Here is a 14018-nt window from a genome sequence, read left to right on the forward strand (position 1 = left end):
TCATTCCCTTTGAGGGCACCTCCAATCGCCGAGTCACCTGCGCGTGGATAAGCTAAGACTTCTTCTCGCTTATCCTATTGAAGGCGCCTCCATGCTCCTTGAGGGCGCCTTCAAGGCTGTTCGAGGCGCCTCAAGCCTCCATGAGGGCGCCTCCGGCCTTGCTGCATGCACTTCTCCTCCTCTGCACTCGAGGCGCCTCCAAGCTCCATGAGGGTGCCTCGGGTACTGTTCATCCGAGACACACTTTGTTTTTTAGTCTCTGCAAAACATGTTAGTCTACAAAATACCAACATATCCTGCAAAACAAAGTTAGCACATAATAAACATAATAACAGAAATATTTTGACAGTCTCCGGACTATCCGGTTCTGACTTCGGATTTTTGACCGAAAATCCTAGGTCGACCCGACGCCTACTGTTCCCTCTAAGGTAAACGCGTCATCACCTACTCCACTCAGGAGAGCATACATATTGCCAGTCCGGTCCTCCAAACCGACTGGACTTTCTTCCTAGGGTTACCACCCCCTAGGACCTAGGGTTACCACCCCCTAGGGTTTTTCGCCACCTAGGGTTACCTCCCTCTAAGGTTATCTCCCCCTAGGACCTAAGGTTACCACCCCTTAGGATTTTCCACCACCTAGGGTTACCACCCCCTACGACCTAAGGTTGCCACCCCTTAGGGGTTTCCTCCACCTAGAGTTACCACCCCCTAGGACCTACGGTTATCGCCTCTTAGGGTTTTCCACCACCTAGGGTTACCACCCCCTAGGACCTAAGGTTACCACCCCTTAGGGTTTTCTACCTACCTAACCACAGTTAGGACTTTCCTACAAACTCATTCATACATGTTAGATAACAATTAACCTTAACTTTGAATCCCTTTACTATTATCAAAACTTAGGTTCGATCGTTGGATGCTTCCCGCACCAACAAGTGTATAGAGGAGAAGCGGTGCTGTCGGTCGAGATAGGCGTGGAGTCCGATTGGCAACAACTCTATGATGAAGATAATCTTGAGCGATATCTTATGGAATTAGATTTGATAGATGAAATTAGAGATAAAGCAGTCATTTGACTAATGACATATCGACAAAGGATGAAATAAAATTACAATCGGAAAGTGATTCCCAGATCATTTCAGGTCGACGACTTAGTCTGGAAGAGAGTCAAACCAGTCAACAACGTTACCAAGATGGAGGCCCCATTGGGTGGACCATATAAAATGATCCAAAAGATCAATTCGGGATCTTATTATTTATAAGATGCAAAATGGGAGGAATCTAGAACGACCGTGGAGCGCGAACCATCTGCAACTCTATCGGGCTAGGTAGTAAGTTCATGATTGAATTTATATAAACTATAAGAATATCATTCTATGAATACAGGAAGTTTTGAATGAAAAATTATTTAGTGTCAAAGACTCTCAACCTATTCAGACGAGTTATAAGTGAGCTAAGCTCTCACACCTCCAGACTCTTGAACTGTTCGGCCAAGTTATAAGCGAGCAAAGCCCTCACGCTAAGTGTCAAAGACTCTTGATCCGTTCGGGCGAGTTATAAGTGAGCTAAGCTCTCACGCCTTTAGACTCTTGAGTCATTTAGCCAATTATAAGCGAACAAATCTCTCGCGCTAAGTGTCAAAGACTTTTGACCCGTTCGGGCGAGTTAAAAGTGAGCTAAGCTCTCACGTCTCTAGACTCTTGAGCCGTTCAGCCAAGTTATAAGTGAGCAAAGCCCTTGCGCTAAGTGTCAAAAACTCTCAACTCATTCGGGCGAGTTATAAGTAAGCTAAACTCTCATGCCTCCAGACTCTTGAGTCGTTCGGCCAAGTTATAAGTGAGCAAAGCTCTCGCACTAAGTGTCAAAGACTCTCGACTCGTTCAGGCGAGTTATAAGTGAGCTAAATTCTTATGCCTCCAGATTCTTGAGTCGTTCGATCAAGTTAAAGTGAGCAAAGCTCTCGTGCTAAGTGTCAAAGACGCTCGACTCATTTAGGCGAGTTATAAGTGAGCTAAGCTCTTACTCCTCCATACTCTTGAGCCATTCGACCAAGTTATAAGCGAGCAAAATCCTTGCGCTAAGTGTCAAAGACTCTCAACCCATTCGGGCGAGTTATAAGTGAGCTAAACTCTCATGCCTCTAGACTCTTGAGTCGTTCGACCAAGTTACAAGAGGACAAGCCCCTTGCGTCAAGTATACTAAAATATCAAGTCAGGCGACCAAGGTTTTGAGTACGCCCTACTCTCACGCTTCGTATTACTCAAGTGGACCGAGGTAGCTATGTCTTAAATGATAGAAGCTAGTTTTGAATTAGAACACCTACAGACCAAATACTCAAGTTAGAATAGGAGTGCATTGAACTTGACTTAGCATATTCTTACATGAAATACTTAGCACGTACAAGGGGTTGTTTCTAAATGCATAGAAAAACTATGCTAGATCGACGATTACATCATCGGGGAGTGTCTCCATGATCTTCTCCCTTTTAATGAATGCCGTCGAGACCTCTGCTGCAAGATATCCGTCATCCTTTAGCTGCTTAATGGTCCCCTCGATGCCATAGTTGAACAAGCAAATGGTCTGGTCTGTCAGCATTTGATTGAATTCTCTAGAGTGAAGATACTCCAACTTGTGGGTTTCTGGCCAAGCAAGTTCTTCTTCTTTAAGTTTGGCTAGTTTAGTGTCTTTTTCACTAACTGTCCTTTTGAACTTGCTAAGCTGGAGTTTGTGGCCTGCTTGTTTGGCTATACGACCCACTTTCTCCTTAGCCAATGTGTTTTCTGCCTCCTCGAGATTTTTGGCGAGAACCCGAGCTTCTTTGTTCTTTATCTCTAAGTCTTCAATAGCCCTGAGCTTCCTAGCATTGGCAAAGTTGATTTTGACCTTGAAATTATGAGCCTTCTTGGTCAGTCGATCGAGCTAGAGGGCCTAGTCATGATTTTTATTCTTTTCAATCGTTAGCACTCGCTCGGACCCTAGCAACTGTTCAGAGGTCTTCTCTAGGTCCTCTTTTAGCTGAGTCACCTCAACAGTGAGCTTATCAACCATGGCTCGCGAGGCACTAAACTCCCAGGTCGAAGCTTTCAGCTGCTTGTTCTTATGCTCAAGGAAGGCTAGTTTTTGGCACATGGACAAGCTTTCCACCTGGAATTGCAAGAAAAATAAGTCAATTATGGTTGACCTGGAAAAATGAATAAGAAATTCCAAATAGGCTTACTCTAGTGAATTTTTGAGTAAAGCTATCAGCAAGCTCCTCCGGCAGAATAGTCGCTGCCCTGCCCCTAGTATCTGCCCAGGTCTGGGCTAGGGGACCTTGTATCTTGATCTAATGTTCGGGGGAGCGTGACTTGGCTGCGTCTAGATGGCGTCAATTGTCGGTTAGTAATATGATGATGATTGTAATATGCCTACAGCCGCTTGGGTTCGAAGGCTCCAAAGTAGCTTTGTCCTGGGACTTGGACATTGGGAAGCAGAGGATGATTGAAGTAGGGGTCGCCGGGTCGGCTGGTGGCGGCGACAAGTAGGAAATCGATTGTGCTATCATCGTCCTAGTTGGCAGCTCGAACAAGGAGGGAGTCCAATTGGGCGATGGTGGTGTTGGCAAGTCAACCGTCCTTTTAGGAACATCGAATGAAGAGCTCTTGCCAAGCTTGGATGGAGGCTGAGGAGTAGAAGCGACCATAGAAGTTTACGGAATTGAAGCCTCCGAGCGGGAGGAAGCCTTCAACCGGAGCCTCTTCCTTCGTTGGTGCTGGATCAAAGGCATGCCAGAGGTAGTCGACTTAGAAGGGGCTACCACTGGACCATGGAGGGCAGGGCGAGTGGAAGCTCATCGTTGGTAGCCGCCACGCTGCTTGCCGCCACTCGGCTTGCTTCTCAGGTTTTCTCTTTTGAATGCTCAATCAGCAAGCGCCCGTGGCTCTCTAGCTTGGTCGCCCCATTTACGTTGATTTCTGTATCAATTAATTTTCTAGAGCCGCTTAACAATGACTTAAGCATGATTTAGGCTACAAAAGAGAAAAAGAAATCAGTTAGATTAAAAAACAATAGAAGGAGGGATGACTTACCAAAGGAGCCGGGCAGAGGGGTTCAGATGTGACTCAACCCAATCATATAGAGAACGCCCTCTAGCAATAACTTATGGATGTGGTACTTCTGACCTGCCAGATGCGCGACTGCTTGGAGGTAGGAAGACTCCCAATAATATTTGACAACTCCATTTGCTAGCCAGTCAGGTAAGTGGGCTGATCGGGAAGTCGAATGTAGAAGTAATGGTCATTCCAGTGCTTAATAGATGAGGGCATCTTGTCAAAGTAGACAACACCCACTTGGGCTTGGAAGAGAAAGCTACCCGACTTGGATGACTTCGGATAATAAAAGTAGTGGAAAATATGGGGTATAATAACTAGCATTTTTTATCTATTATTTTAGCTCTTAGACTTAGCATTTTTATATTTTCGTATGCTTAATTTTGTGTTTATATTATGTTTTGTGAATAGGATCTATTTTAGACTTAATTGTAATTTTCCTACAATCATGACGTGATTTCTTATATGTTTTGAATTTATTTTTGTAGAAAATCTAAAGAGCCATGAATCCGAGTTGAGTCAGATCAAGTTCAACTTGATTTGAAAGGAAAAGGAAGAGATCACATTTTGGAGCATCTAGGCCGTTGATTGAGGCATCCAAGGGGTTCATTAAGAGCTCTAATTCAATTTGGATCTAAAGAAGAGAGGAGCCCAATTCTAAAAGCTCAATTTCAAAGCCTTATCCAAAGCCTGATTACAACATCCCAATTTCATCCTCTTATTGGATCCATATCTCACTCCACCCAAAATCCAAGATCCAAAATCCAAAACCCATTAAGGAATGCACAATGCTTCTAAAAGTCCATAGGAATGCTCACTCATGAATATCTCTGTTCGGCGTCTGCCTTTTTAGGGTTCGTGACACCCACATAGTGCCTCCCTCTCCTCCTCTTCTTCCTTTCTCCTCACAACCGGTCGACGACCTCTTTCCTTACCTTCACTGTTGCTAGCCAGCCAACCCTTTCCACTTTACTCTGCTTCTTGATTCCAGCGGCAAGCGATAGCGGCATTCTTCCAGGTGGCAGGGAGCGACAGCGTCAACTCTGATCAACTTCACCTTGTTGGAGGGGTTCTCCGATGTGACTTCCACCTTCTAGCAACCTTTCGACAACTTTACCATTTGGGGTTCAGGCAGCAGAGCAAGAAGAAGGCAGCGACTGTAGTCCATCTCCATTTCCTATCAACTTCCATCTGAGGCGGTTCTTCGGTGGAAGATTGGTAGTCATCCATTGTTGTTGTCAAAGTGTGTTTTGCAGATCAACAATGTACTACTGTTCACCGGAGTTCGGGGTTATTTCTTCGGGCCTTTGTATGACCGCAAGGGTAGTCCTTGATATTGAAAGTTGATGTGTGGATTGTGGTTTGGGTAACTTAGTTTTATTTATATTGATGTTTATTAATTGTGTTAATTTCTTGTGTTGATGTTTCTTATTGAATGCTTGTATCAAACTTGATCTTCCATGTTTACTTTGTAACATTTGGTTCAACTTAATTCATGTCTACAATGTGTTTAACGAATTGTCTCTTCCATTAGATAGAATTTAATTGATGCAATTTCTTTAGTTTACTTCTTGCAATGCTTTGTTAGTTAAATGTTTTATTTTTCTATGATGTTTATTTTTCATTTGAATGCAATTAGGTTAGATTATATTTCGTTACATGCTCTAGGTTTCATTCAATGCTTAGTTCGTTAATTGTTCACTTTATGTTTTTTTTTAATTCTAGTGCAATTGTAATTTAGATTAGGTTAGTTTTCCTTTACTTGTATTGTCTTTCATTTACTGGATTAGATTTCATTTAATGTTTTGCTATTTCATTCCTTAGTTTAATTGTGTTAATGGTGAAACCTATAGTGTAGAGTGACAATGCGCTGTAAATTAATTATTGGCACTTAGTTAGATTTCATTCAAATATTAAATTAGTTTCCTACTTGTTTTACTTTTCATTTGTTAGATTTAAAATTAAAAATTAAACAACCTCCATTTCCATATTAAAAACCCCAAAAATATGAATAACAAATAATCCTAGATTACTATTTTATCATTACATTCGTTGGGAGACGACGTAAGTCATTTTTATATTGCATTAGTGTAGTTAGAAGGGTTCAGTACTCAAATTCTTTTGATATCATTTCATGACAGAAACAATCTTTATCAGGGTAAAAGGGGAATTCCGTACATGCGGAATAGTACAACAACCCTGCACAGTAATCTAAAAGAGTTAGGTATTACCTGATGCAATAGAATGTGCAAGTATCTACAAACGTTAGAGAAAAAAAGGATGAATGGGAAAGCACGAGCCGATGTAAAATTGATCTTTAAAGAAAAGGAGAAAGTTGTCTAGAGACGTATGGGGGTGAGCATATGTAGAGGGAATGACAATTCTATAATCGTCAGGAATATAGTAAGTTTCATTTAATCAACCTCATCACTGTTAAAATCAGACGCAGAGGAGGTATACCACAGCCAGGGGGAGCGCCATGAAAGGAGGGACGAAAAGTAGAGATTGAAAGAAGGGAAGAACTTATTGGAAAAAAGGGATCACCGACAACGAACAGAGAAGAGAGAGCAAGAAAGCGAACAAAAGAAGGCAAAGGTGCAGAGACGAAGAAGAAAGAAGTTGAGGGTTTGAAAACCCTAGGGACGACTGCCCTGAGCTGTCCGATCAAGGGTTTAAGAAAATGAGGTTAAATCCTGGCAGCTGAATTCGAAAGGCAGTCATCACATCGGATCCAAACAGTCATCTATCACACCATACATGCGGCGATAGTAAAAGGTGACACGTGACATTCAATTACATGTGACATTAATGAGAAATGAGAGCGTATGATTAAAACGCGTGGCCGGCGGACTTTACATTAATGCCCAAGGATTTGAATGTCCAAGGATTTGAATGATTTCTAAGAAATTATGATGACATCAGCGGCAATTAAAAGACACTAAATGAGTGTGGTCGCTTGGAGAAGAGATCAGAAGGGAGTTAAAAATATGGCTAAGTGTTGTCTGTGCTAGATCTGAGCGGCATCAACCTCGAAGTATGAACGACTGATCGGAGAAAAAAATGAAAGGGAGTTAAAGAGCAGCTAAGTGTTGTCCATGTCAGATCTGAGCGGTATCAACCTCGGAATATAAATAGTCGAGTGACGGCTCTAAATCCTAGCATGTCGAGTTGGGAAAAAGGCAGCTTCTTGACAAACGACAATAGCAGTGAACGCCATAGTCGAGCGGCGACTCTAAATCCTAGAACACCCGATCGGGAAGAAGAGTTGCCAAACATACTAATAGTCCAGTTAATCGGGTTTGTAGCCTATTTCGACTAGACTTGACGGAAAAACTTGTGATACAGTGATGAAAAGAGGCCCCATCAAGGATGATTCAAAGTAGGGAAGAGCGGTTGACTTGGAAGTCAAAGTTAAAGAGACATGAACCATAGATTGGGCGAAGCCGGCCAAACGGGACAGCAAGGTCGGATGGGCATGTCTAGTCCAAGCGGACGGGCAATGCCAAACAAGCGGCATGTTTGAACTACCATGCTCTGGAAACCTGCAAGAGGAGTTTAGAGACAACATTAAATCCCCTGGACCACCGTCCCGACCGACTAGACATCATGGTCGATCAGATGAAAGGTAGCTCACCGACAACGGGAAAGCTGAGTGAAGGAAGACAACTTTGTTCAGTACGACTAAGATGGGATGTCTCGGCCAAGGGGACTCCTGTCGGCCTACAGTGGGACCCACCTACATATCTCATCGTACCATTTTGGAGGTTTGTGACATTGACAATAGAGCATGTCCAGTAGATAAATCATACTTTAGAAGATTCTAACCTGTCACGTCAGAGATTTGTATGCTCGCTTAAGGAAAGGTGTCAGAGACATTTTTTGACTTGTCTTTTTTATGACACTTTGGAAAACGTGTATATACTTTGAGATACGTGCATAGACATTATAGTGACACTATAAAATGAGATTCCTCTCTATGGGCGGAGGTATGCGTTATTTTGTTATTCAACACACTCATCACTACAGCTTGTCTACTATTTTCTACTGTACTGAGGATTGATTTGAATATTGGAAGGCCAACACCAGGAACTTCTTCCCGGTTTGGTGTTAACTCTCCTTGTCTTACAAGATCGCATGGAGTCTTCGTCTAGTCAACCACAGATCCACATCTCCAACCAATCATTTTTTTCATTTTCCGACATGATCACTCAACTTTATTCAGAATAGACTCCTAATCCTACAACAATATCTACTATAGTAGCCAACTAAACATGCTATACAAACTTAGTTATTTTACTGGTTGAAATTTGTATCAAGCCGAGCTTGTGCTCAACTAGCCACGTTGTCAGTTTTATTTATTTATGAAATTCATATTATTTTTTATGTTTAATATATTATGAATATTAAATTTTAAAAAATATATAATTTTTTATATTACCAATTAAATTTTATACAAATTAATAAATGAATTTGTTCATGAGTTATTCATGAATATCATTTATAAATGTTAATTAATTGAGTTTATTAGTATTTAAATTTATTTATTTTATATATTTTTTATAATTGAACAAACATAAATCAGATTTATTGAATTGAACACTAAATTTGTTAATGAATATGTAATTCATTTACATTTTTTTTATTAGTGATGACAATTTTTTTAGTCAGGGCCGTGGAGAAAATTTGAAAGGGGATGGGGTATGATTGGAGAATCTTTTTAAGATCTGATACGATATGATGGGAGTTGAGGATTGAGATGGGGTATGCATTCTCCGACATCTTTTTAAATTTGTTCTCAAGGATGGGAAGCGGGTATAAGGAAAGATATGAAGATTTAATGCTGACAGGGTCGGGGATGAGGATTCCTCGATTAAATATAACCGGGGATGGCGATGAGAATGTAATTATGGGGCAGGGATGGTAAACCCGTCCCCGCCCCTCTCCATTGCCATCTCTACTTATTGTCAATTAGTCAACCAGGTAAATTTAAGACGATGCCTGATACGAGATAGAATGCACTCTCATACAATGAAAGTTCGGTTCTCACGTAGGACAATATAAATATTTTGTGGTGCTCGAATCACTTGTAATATTAGGTTGTATGTCAGGACCCATATGTAATTAATCTTGATTTTGTCCGTTCAAAAAATTGAATAAGTAGATTATAAAAAAATAGAATTTAAAAATAAATGTTAACTTAATATGTAATGATCTTGTCCGAAAGTCGATAAGATGGAAAACTGGGGATGTAGATGTCCAACTGACCACTCATACACTCTGCTCTGCCCTGCAAGATAGATGACGTCAGTGCCAAGATAGGGAAGGGGTCCCTGACGTTGGCCCTCCGACACTCAAGTTAGTCACCGGCGATGAAGTAGAAGGCGGAGCAACAAGAACGAAGACTGTAGCACAAACAGTACATCACGTATCTCCGTCGATGCTTGAACCCCCCTTTATATAGAGCTCCTGTAGTGCACGTACCTGCTCCCCAAGGCGGGCACACTTCCCAAAATTTCTCCTGAAAAGACTTGGCAGTAAAGTGTCCCTGACACAATACCTTAACAAGCCGAGCATATCTCTGATGTGACAGTGGAAGCTTCCGTCGTACGATCTTTTGGTTGACCATACCTGGTGTCAGCGGCACTAACTCCCAAAAGGATATCGATGGATAACACAGGGGTCTGCTACTAGGCCGAGCAGAATAGTCGCTCGGCCATAGTTTCGCTGCATCCATACTACGTCCACTCGGCTGTAACTCTGCTGCGACTACTGAATCCTATTGTCTGGCCGAGCGGGATAGCTGCTTGGTCAGGATACCATATCTTCCTGGCGTTCAACACCTCCTTAAGCGTCGATTGTTCGGCGCATCCCCGAGTCACAGGTAGGGTCGGATCAGGCACCGTCTCCTCCTGGTTGGGGACCTGATAGCCCGACCGACCGATACACTTATCGTTCGTTCGGCCATATGATACCCAAACGTTGACTACCTTGACTTTGACCCATATCATGGCTACTATCCCCCACAGGGTGGGCCCCTCCTTATCACCACATCACATGTCTCACCCTCAAATCTAGTCGAAGGAGGTTGCAAGTTCGATTGACTGGACAAATTAGCAATCTCGCTTTTCACCAGATCGGCTTACGACACTCCTTGGATTCTGATCGGACTAACGTGGCCCAATGGTTGGCTATGTGACCGCTCTTTACCGGTCAGCCTGTTGAAGATTATCATTCGCCCATATGTCTGCTCCCTTAAGTCGATCGACACATCAAACATTCATACTTGGAAATCTTTTTTTGGGCTTCTTTGGGCGAGCGCGATCCGGGCTTACGCCACCCATATTTTTTGGGAAATCGTGCAAATCCCTACGCATTATGGCTGAGAGCGCCCCATGCCTTTTAATTACCTTTATTAAATGTCAGCCCATGGCGAGACGCCACGTGTCCCCCCTGCTGCCGCTGTACACTTGACGTGACAGCTGGATAGCTTCTGGTGATGTGACATTTGACAGTTTGAATTCGACGACCAGATCTATGTCTAGGTCTTCGCGACCCTCGATCGGGCGATCCCGATCGACTGGTCTTGGGGTTTATAAACCTGTCGCATCGCCTTCTTCCTCTGCACTTCTCCGTCTTTAAGCTTTTCGGCGTCACCCCGTCTCTGTGTTCCAGCGATATTCTTCCTTTCATGCTCCTCTAGTAAGCTTCCTTCCAATCACATATCGCCTTCGTCCTCTGTACTTCTCCATCTTCGAGTTTTTCGGCGTTTCTTCGTTTGTGTTTCGGCGATATTCTTCCAGTAGGCTTCCTTCCAATCGCATCTTTTCGCTGCCTTTGTTTTTTGCGATGGTGAGTTCCTCACAGCCTCCTGTTGGCATCCCTGGGCCTTGGTACATCTCCACTGAGTCCAGGTTTGACGCCGGCAATGCTGAGAGCCTGACAGCCACCTTTGAGCTCCCTTCTGAATACAAAGTTATTCTTCCTTCTCCTTCCGATCGGCCAAATTCTCCGCCGCCCGACTTTCTTTGTTTCTTTAGGGATCAGTTTACCATTGGTCTGCCGTTTTCCATCCACCCCTTCTTTCTTGCCATATATAAATACTTTCACATCTCCCTTCATCAATTAATGTCGAACTCCTTTCGACTGTTGTGTGGGTAGTGACTTTGTTCCACCTGCACAACATTCCCCATGCTCCCCGGATTTTTCATTACTTTTATTATCCCAAATTGTCCGAGCCAGGAACTTTTCTTTTACAAGCCTGAGTGAGCTTAGTTTTCTTCAATAAAATTTCGACCTCCAACAAGAATTAGAGGGAATACTTCTTTTTTGTGCGCCTTCCTGAACGGCTAGACTTCCCGACCAACTGGTAGCTCGAAGTGGCGAGTCAACCTCCTTTAAAACAGTACAAGAGCCAATCGGACTACCTCAATGTAGCTTCAATGTTGGCCGGTCAGAAATATGACATCCACAAGTTGTTACTGGAAGGTGTCCTCTACATTTTCAGCTTGAGTACGATCCACACCCGGCTTCTGCCCGACCTAGGTATGTAACTTCTTCACTCCTTCCTTTGATTCTAACTGATTTTCTTCCTCTTTTGCAGCTAAAGTCATGCTACACGCGTGTCTGGCCGGAAAGGATAAGCTTGCAGATGTCGCGATCAATGCAACGACTGTGGATGAGTTGGAGAGTCGCGGTCTGTAGCCGGTCGGCTATCAAGAAGATCCGCAAGGCGAGAGCAAAACGACTCCAGCCTTGGTGAGCGGAGGGGCAGATAGTCGAACGCCTAGCGGTGGAGCGGCTGGTAAATCACAACCTCCCTCCGGTTATTCAGTTTGAGAGGGTGACGGACTCAACCTCCTCCGGAGAGCCCCTGATACGGCGCAAGAGGCGTTGGGCGGAGACTTTATCGCGATTCGCCTCCCCGGTGGTACGGACCCCTACTGGCACTAGCTCGCACCCTTCCACCGAGCGGGTTGAAACCTCAACCCCCGTTCTAGTTCAAGAGATTGCGGTCCCTATGTAATCTAACCGGACGCTATTGTTATTTGGTTTGCCGCAGGGAACTCTTTGTGCGCCGCCGGTGGCCTTCATGCCACCGCTATCGAAGGTCAAAAAGTCTGGCATCTATCAGGCATCCTCATCTCGGCCGTCCGACCGAGTGACCTCGACCCAATCAGCTCCGAGCGGTCAACGCCACATAACGACGATTCTCCATCTACCGATTGAGGAATGGCGCGAGTCGATTAACGTTGAATCCCGAGCCCGTGAGCACTAAATAATTATTCAGGGGTCGCTTGCACAGATATGAGCTAACGCCCGAGCCCATACAGTGATGATGCCTCCGGGGGCGCTCGCGGACAGTCACACCCAAATGTCCACTGGGGTAAGTGTTGTATTCTTCTTAATTTATCTCCGATCGACATTTATATTTTCCTAGTTACTCGCAGTATTGGGTAGAGAGCCTGGCCATGTGCTAAAGGCTCGCATTTTTGGAGCATGAGGTCAAGCAGTTGAAGGCATCGAGCGGCCAATCATCCACCTCTCAGGAGCAGCGAGAGCAGATGAATGCTGAGGTGGCTCAGCTAAGGGCCGATCTGCTGAAGAGCACCGAGCTGCTAGAGATCGAGCAGGGAAACAATGCAGAACCGGCCTCTCTGCTGACTCGGCTTAACAAGCAAGTTAGTACTTTTGATGCCAAGATCGAATCAGCTAATGTGAAGAAACTCCGAACCATCAAAGACTTAGACCTGAAGAATAAAGAGGCCCGGACTCTCTCTAAGAAACTCAAAGAAGCTGAAGATTTTCTGATTGCTGAATGGAAAAGTCGGTCGACCGAAGAAGCTGTCCTTCAAGGCCAACTCTCCACAAAAAATGATGTGTTGGTCACCGTGAAGGACGTGCTAGGGGCCTCCCAAGCGGCTTTGAAAACTTATCAAGATGTCGAGTCTGGCCGGTTTGAGGCTATAAAGAAAAACTACATCCGCTCGGACATTTTTAGCGAAAAGGTTGCCGATCAAATACTTCGCCTATTCGACCTGGTGATCAAAGAGGCATTCGGCCAACTCCAGGCAGGTGGCTACCTCCCTGCTACTCTATCGAGCAAGATCATCAGTCGGGACAAGCTAACTGCCTCGCTGCCCAATGATGCCTTGGACTATCTGGAGTGATCTCTGCTCGAGTGATTTTCTGTCCACCCCTCTGTTTTTAATCCTTATGTAAGATGTTTGTAATCCTTCGTAGTAGTAATGAATAATCGCTCGTTCAGCAGTTTTTTCTTATTTGTTTGCCCTTTTGCCGCCATTCGACTTCTCGATTTGACTCACACTTTAGTTCATGCACCGTGGGAAATCCCAAGCGAGATCGCGAGTTACTTATTGAGACTTGGTGGCCTTCTGATTAGTGACGAGAAGTCATAGTAGAATAATCCCGAGCGATCACCGTATTTTGAAGACTTGGAGCTTTTTGAGTAGTGCGTATCCATAGTCGGTCGTTCATCGTTCTTGCTTGACCGCTTCTCGGGACCAGAGTTTAAGGTCGCCTCTCGACCACTGATAACGATAGGGGTTTAAGGTCGTCACTCAACCGTTAGTGTATATGAGGGTTTAAGGTCGCCGCTCGACTGTTGATGAAGATGGGGGTTTAAGGTCACCGCTCGATCATTGGTAAAGACAAGGGTTTAAGGTTGCTGCTCGACCGTTGATGAAGATGAGGGTTTAAGGTCGCCGCTCGACCGTTGGTGAAGACGAGGGTTTAAGGTCACCGCTTGACCATTGATGAAGACAAGGGTTTAAGGTCGTCACTCGACCGTTGATGAAGACGAGGGTTTAAGGTCGCCACTCGACCATTGACAAAGACGAGGGTTTAAGGTCGGCGCTCGACCGTTGACGAAGACGAGGGTTTAAAGTTGTCGTTCGACCGTTGGGGAAGATGAGA

The sequence above is a fragment of the Zingiber officinale genome, chromosome 5A, assembly GCF_018446385.1.
Source record: "Zingiber officinale cultivar Zhangliang chromosome 5A, Zo_v1.1, whole genome shotgun sequence".
NCBI classification, from domain to species: domain Eukaryota; kingdom Viridiplantae; phylum Streptophyta; class Magnoliopsida; order Zingiberales; family Zingiberaceae; genus Zingiber; species Zingiber officinale.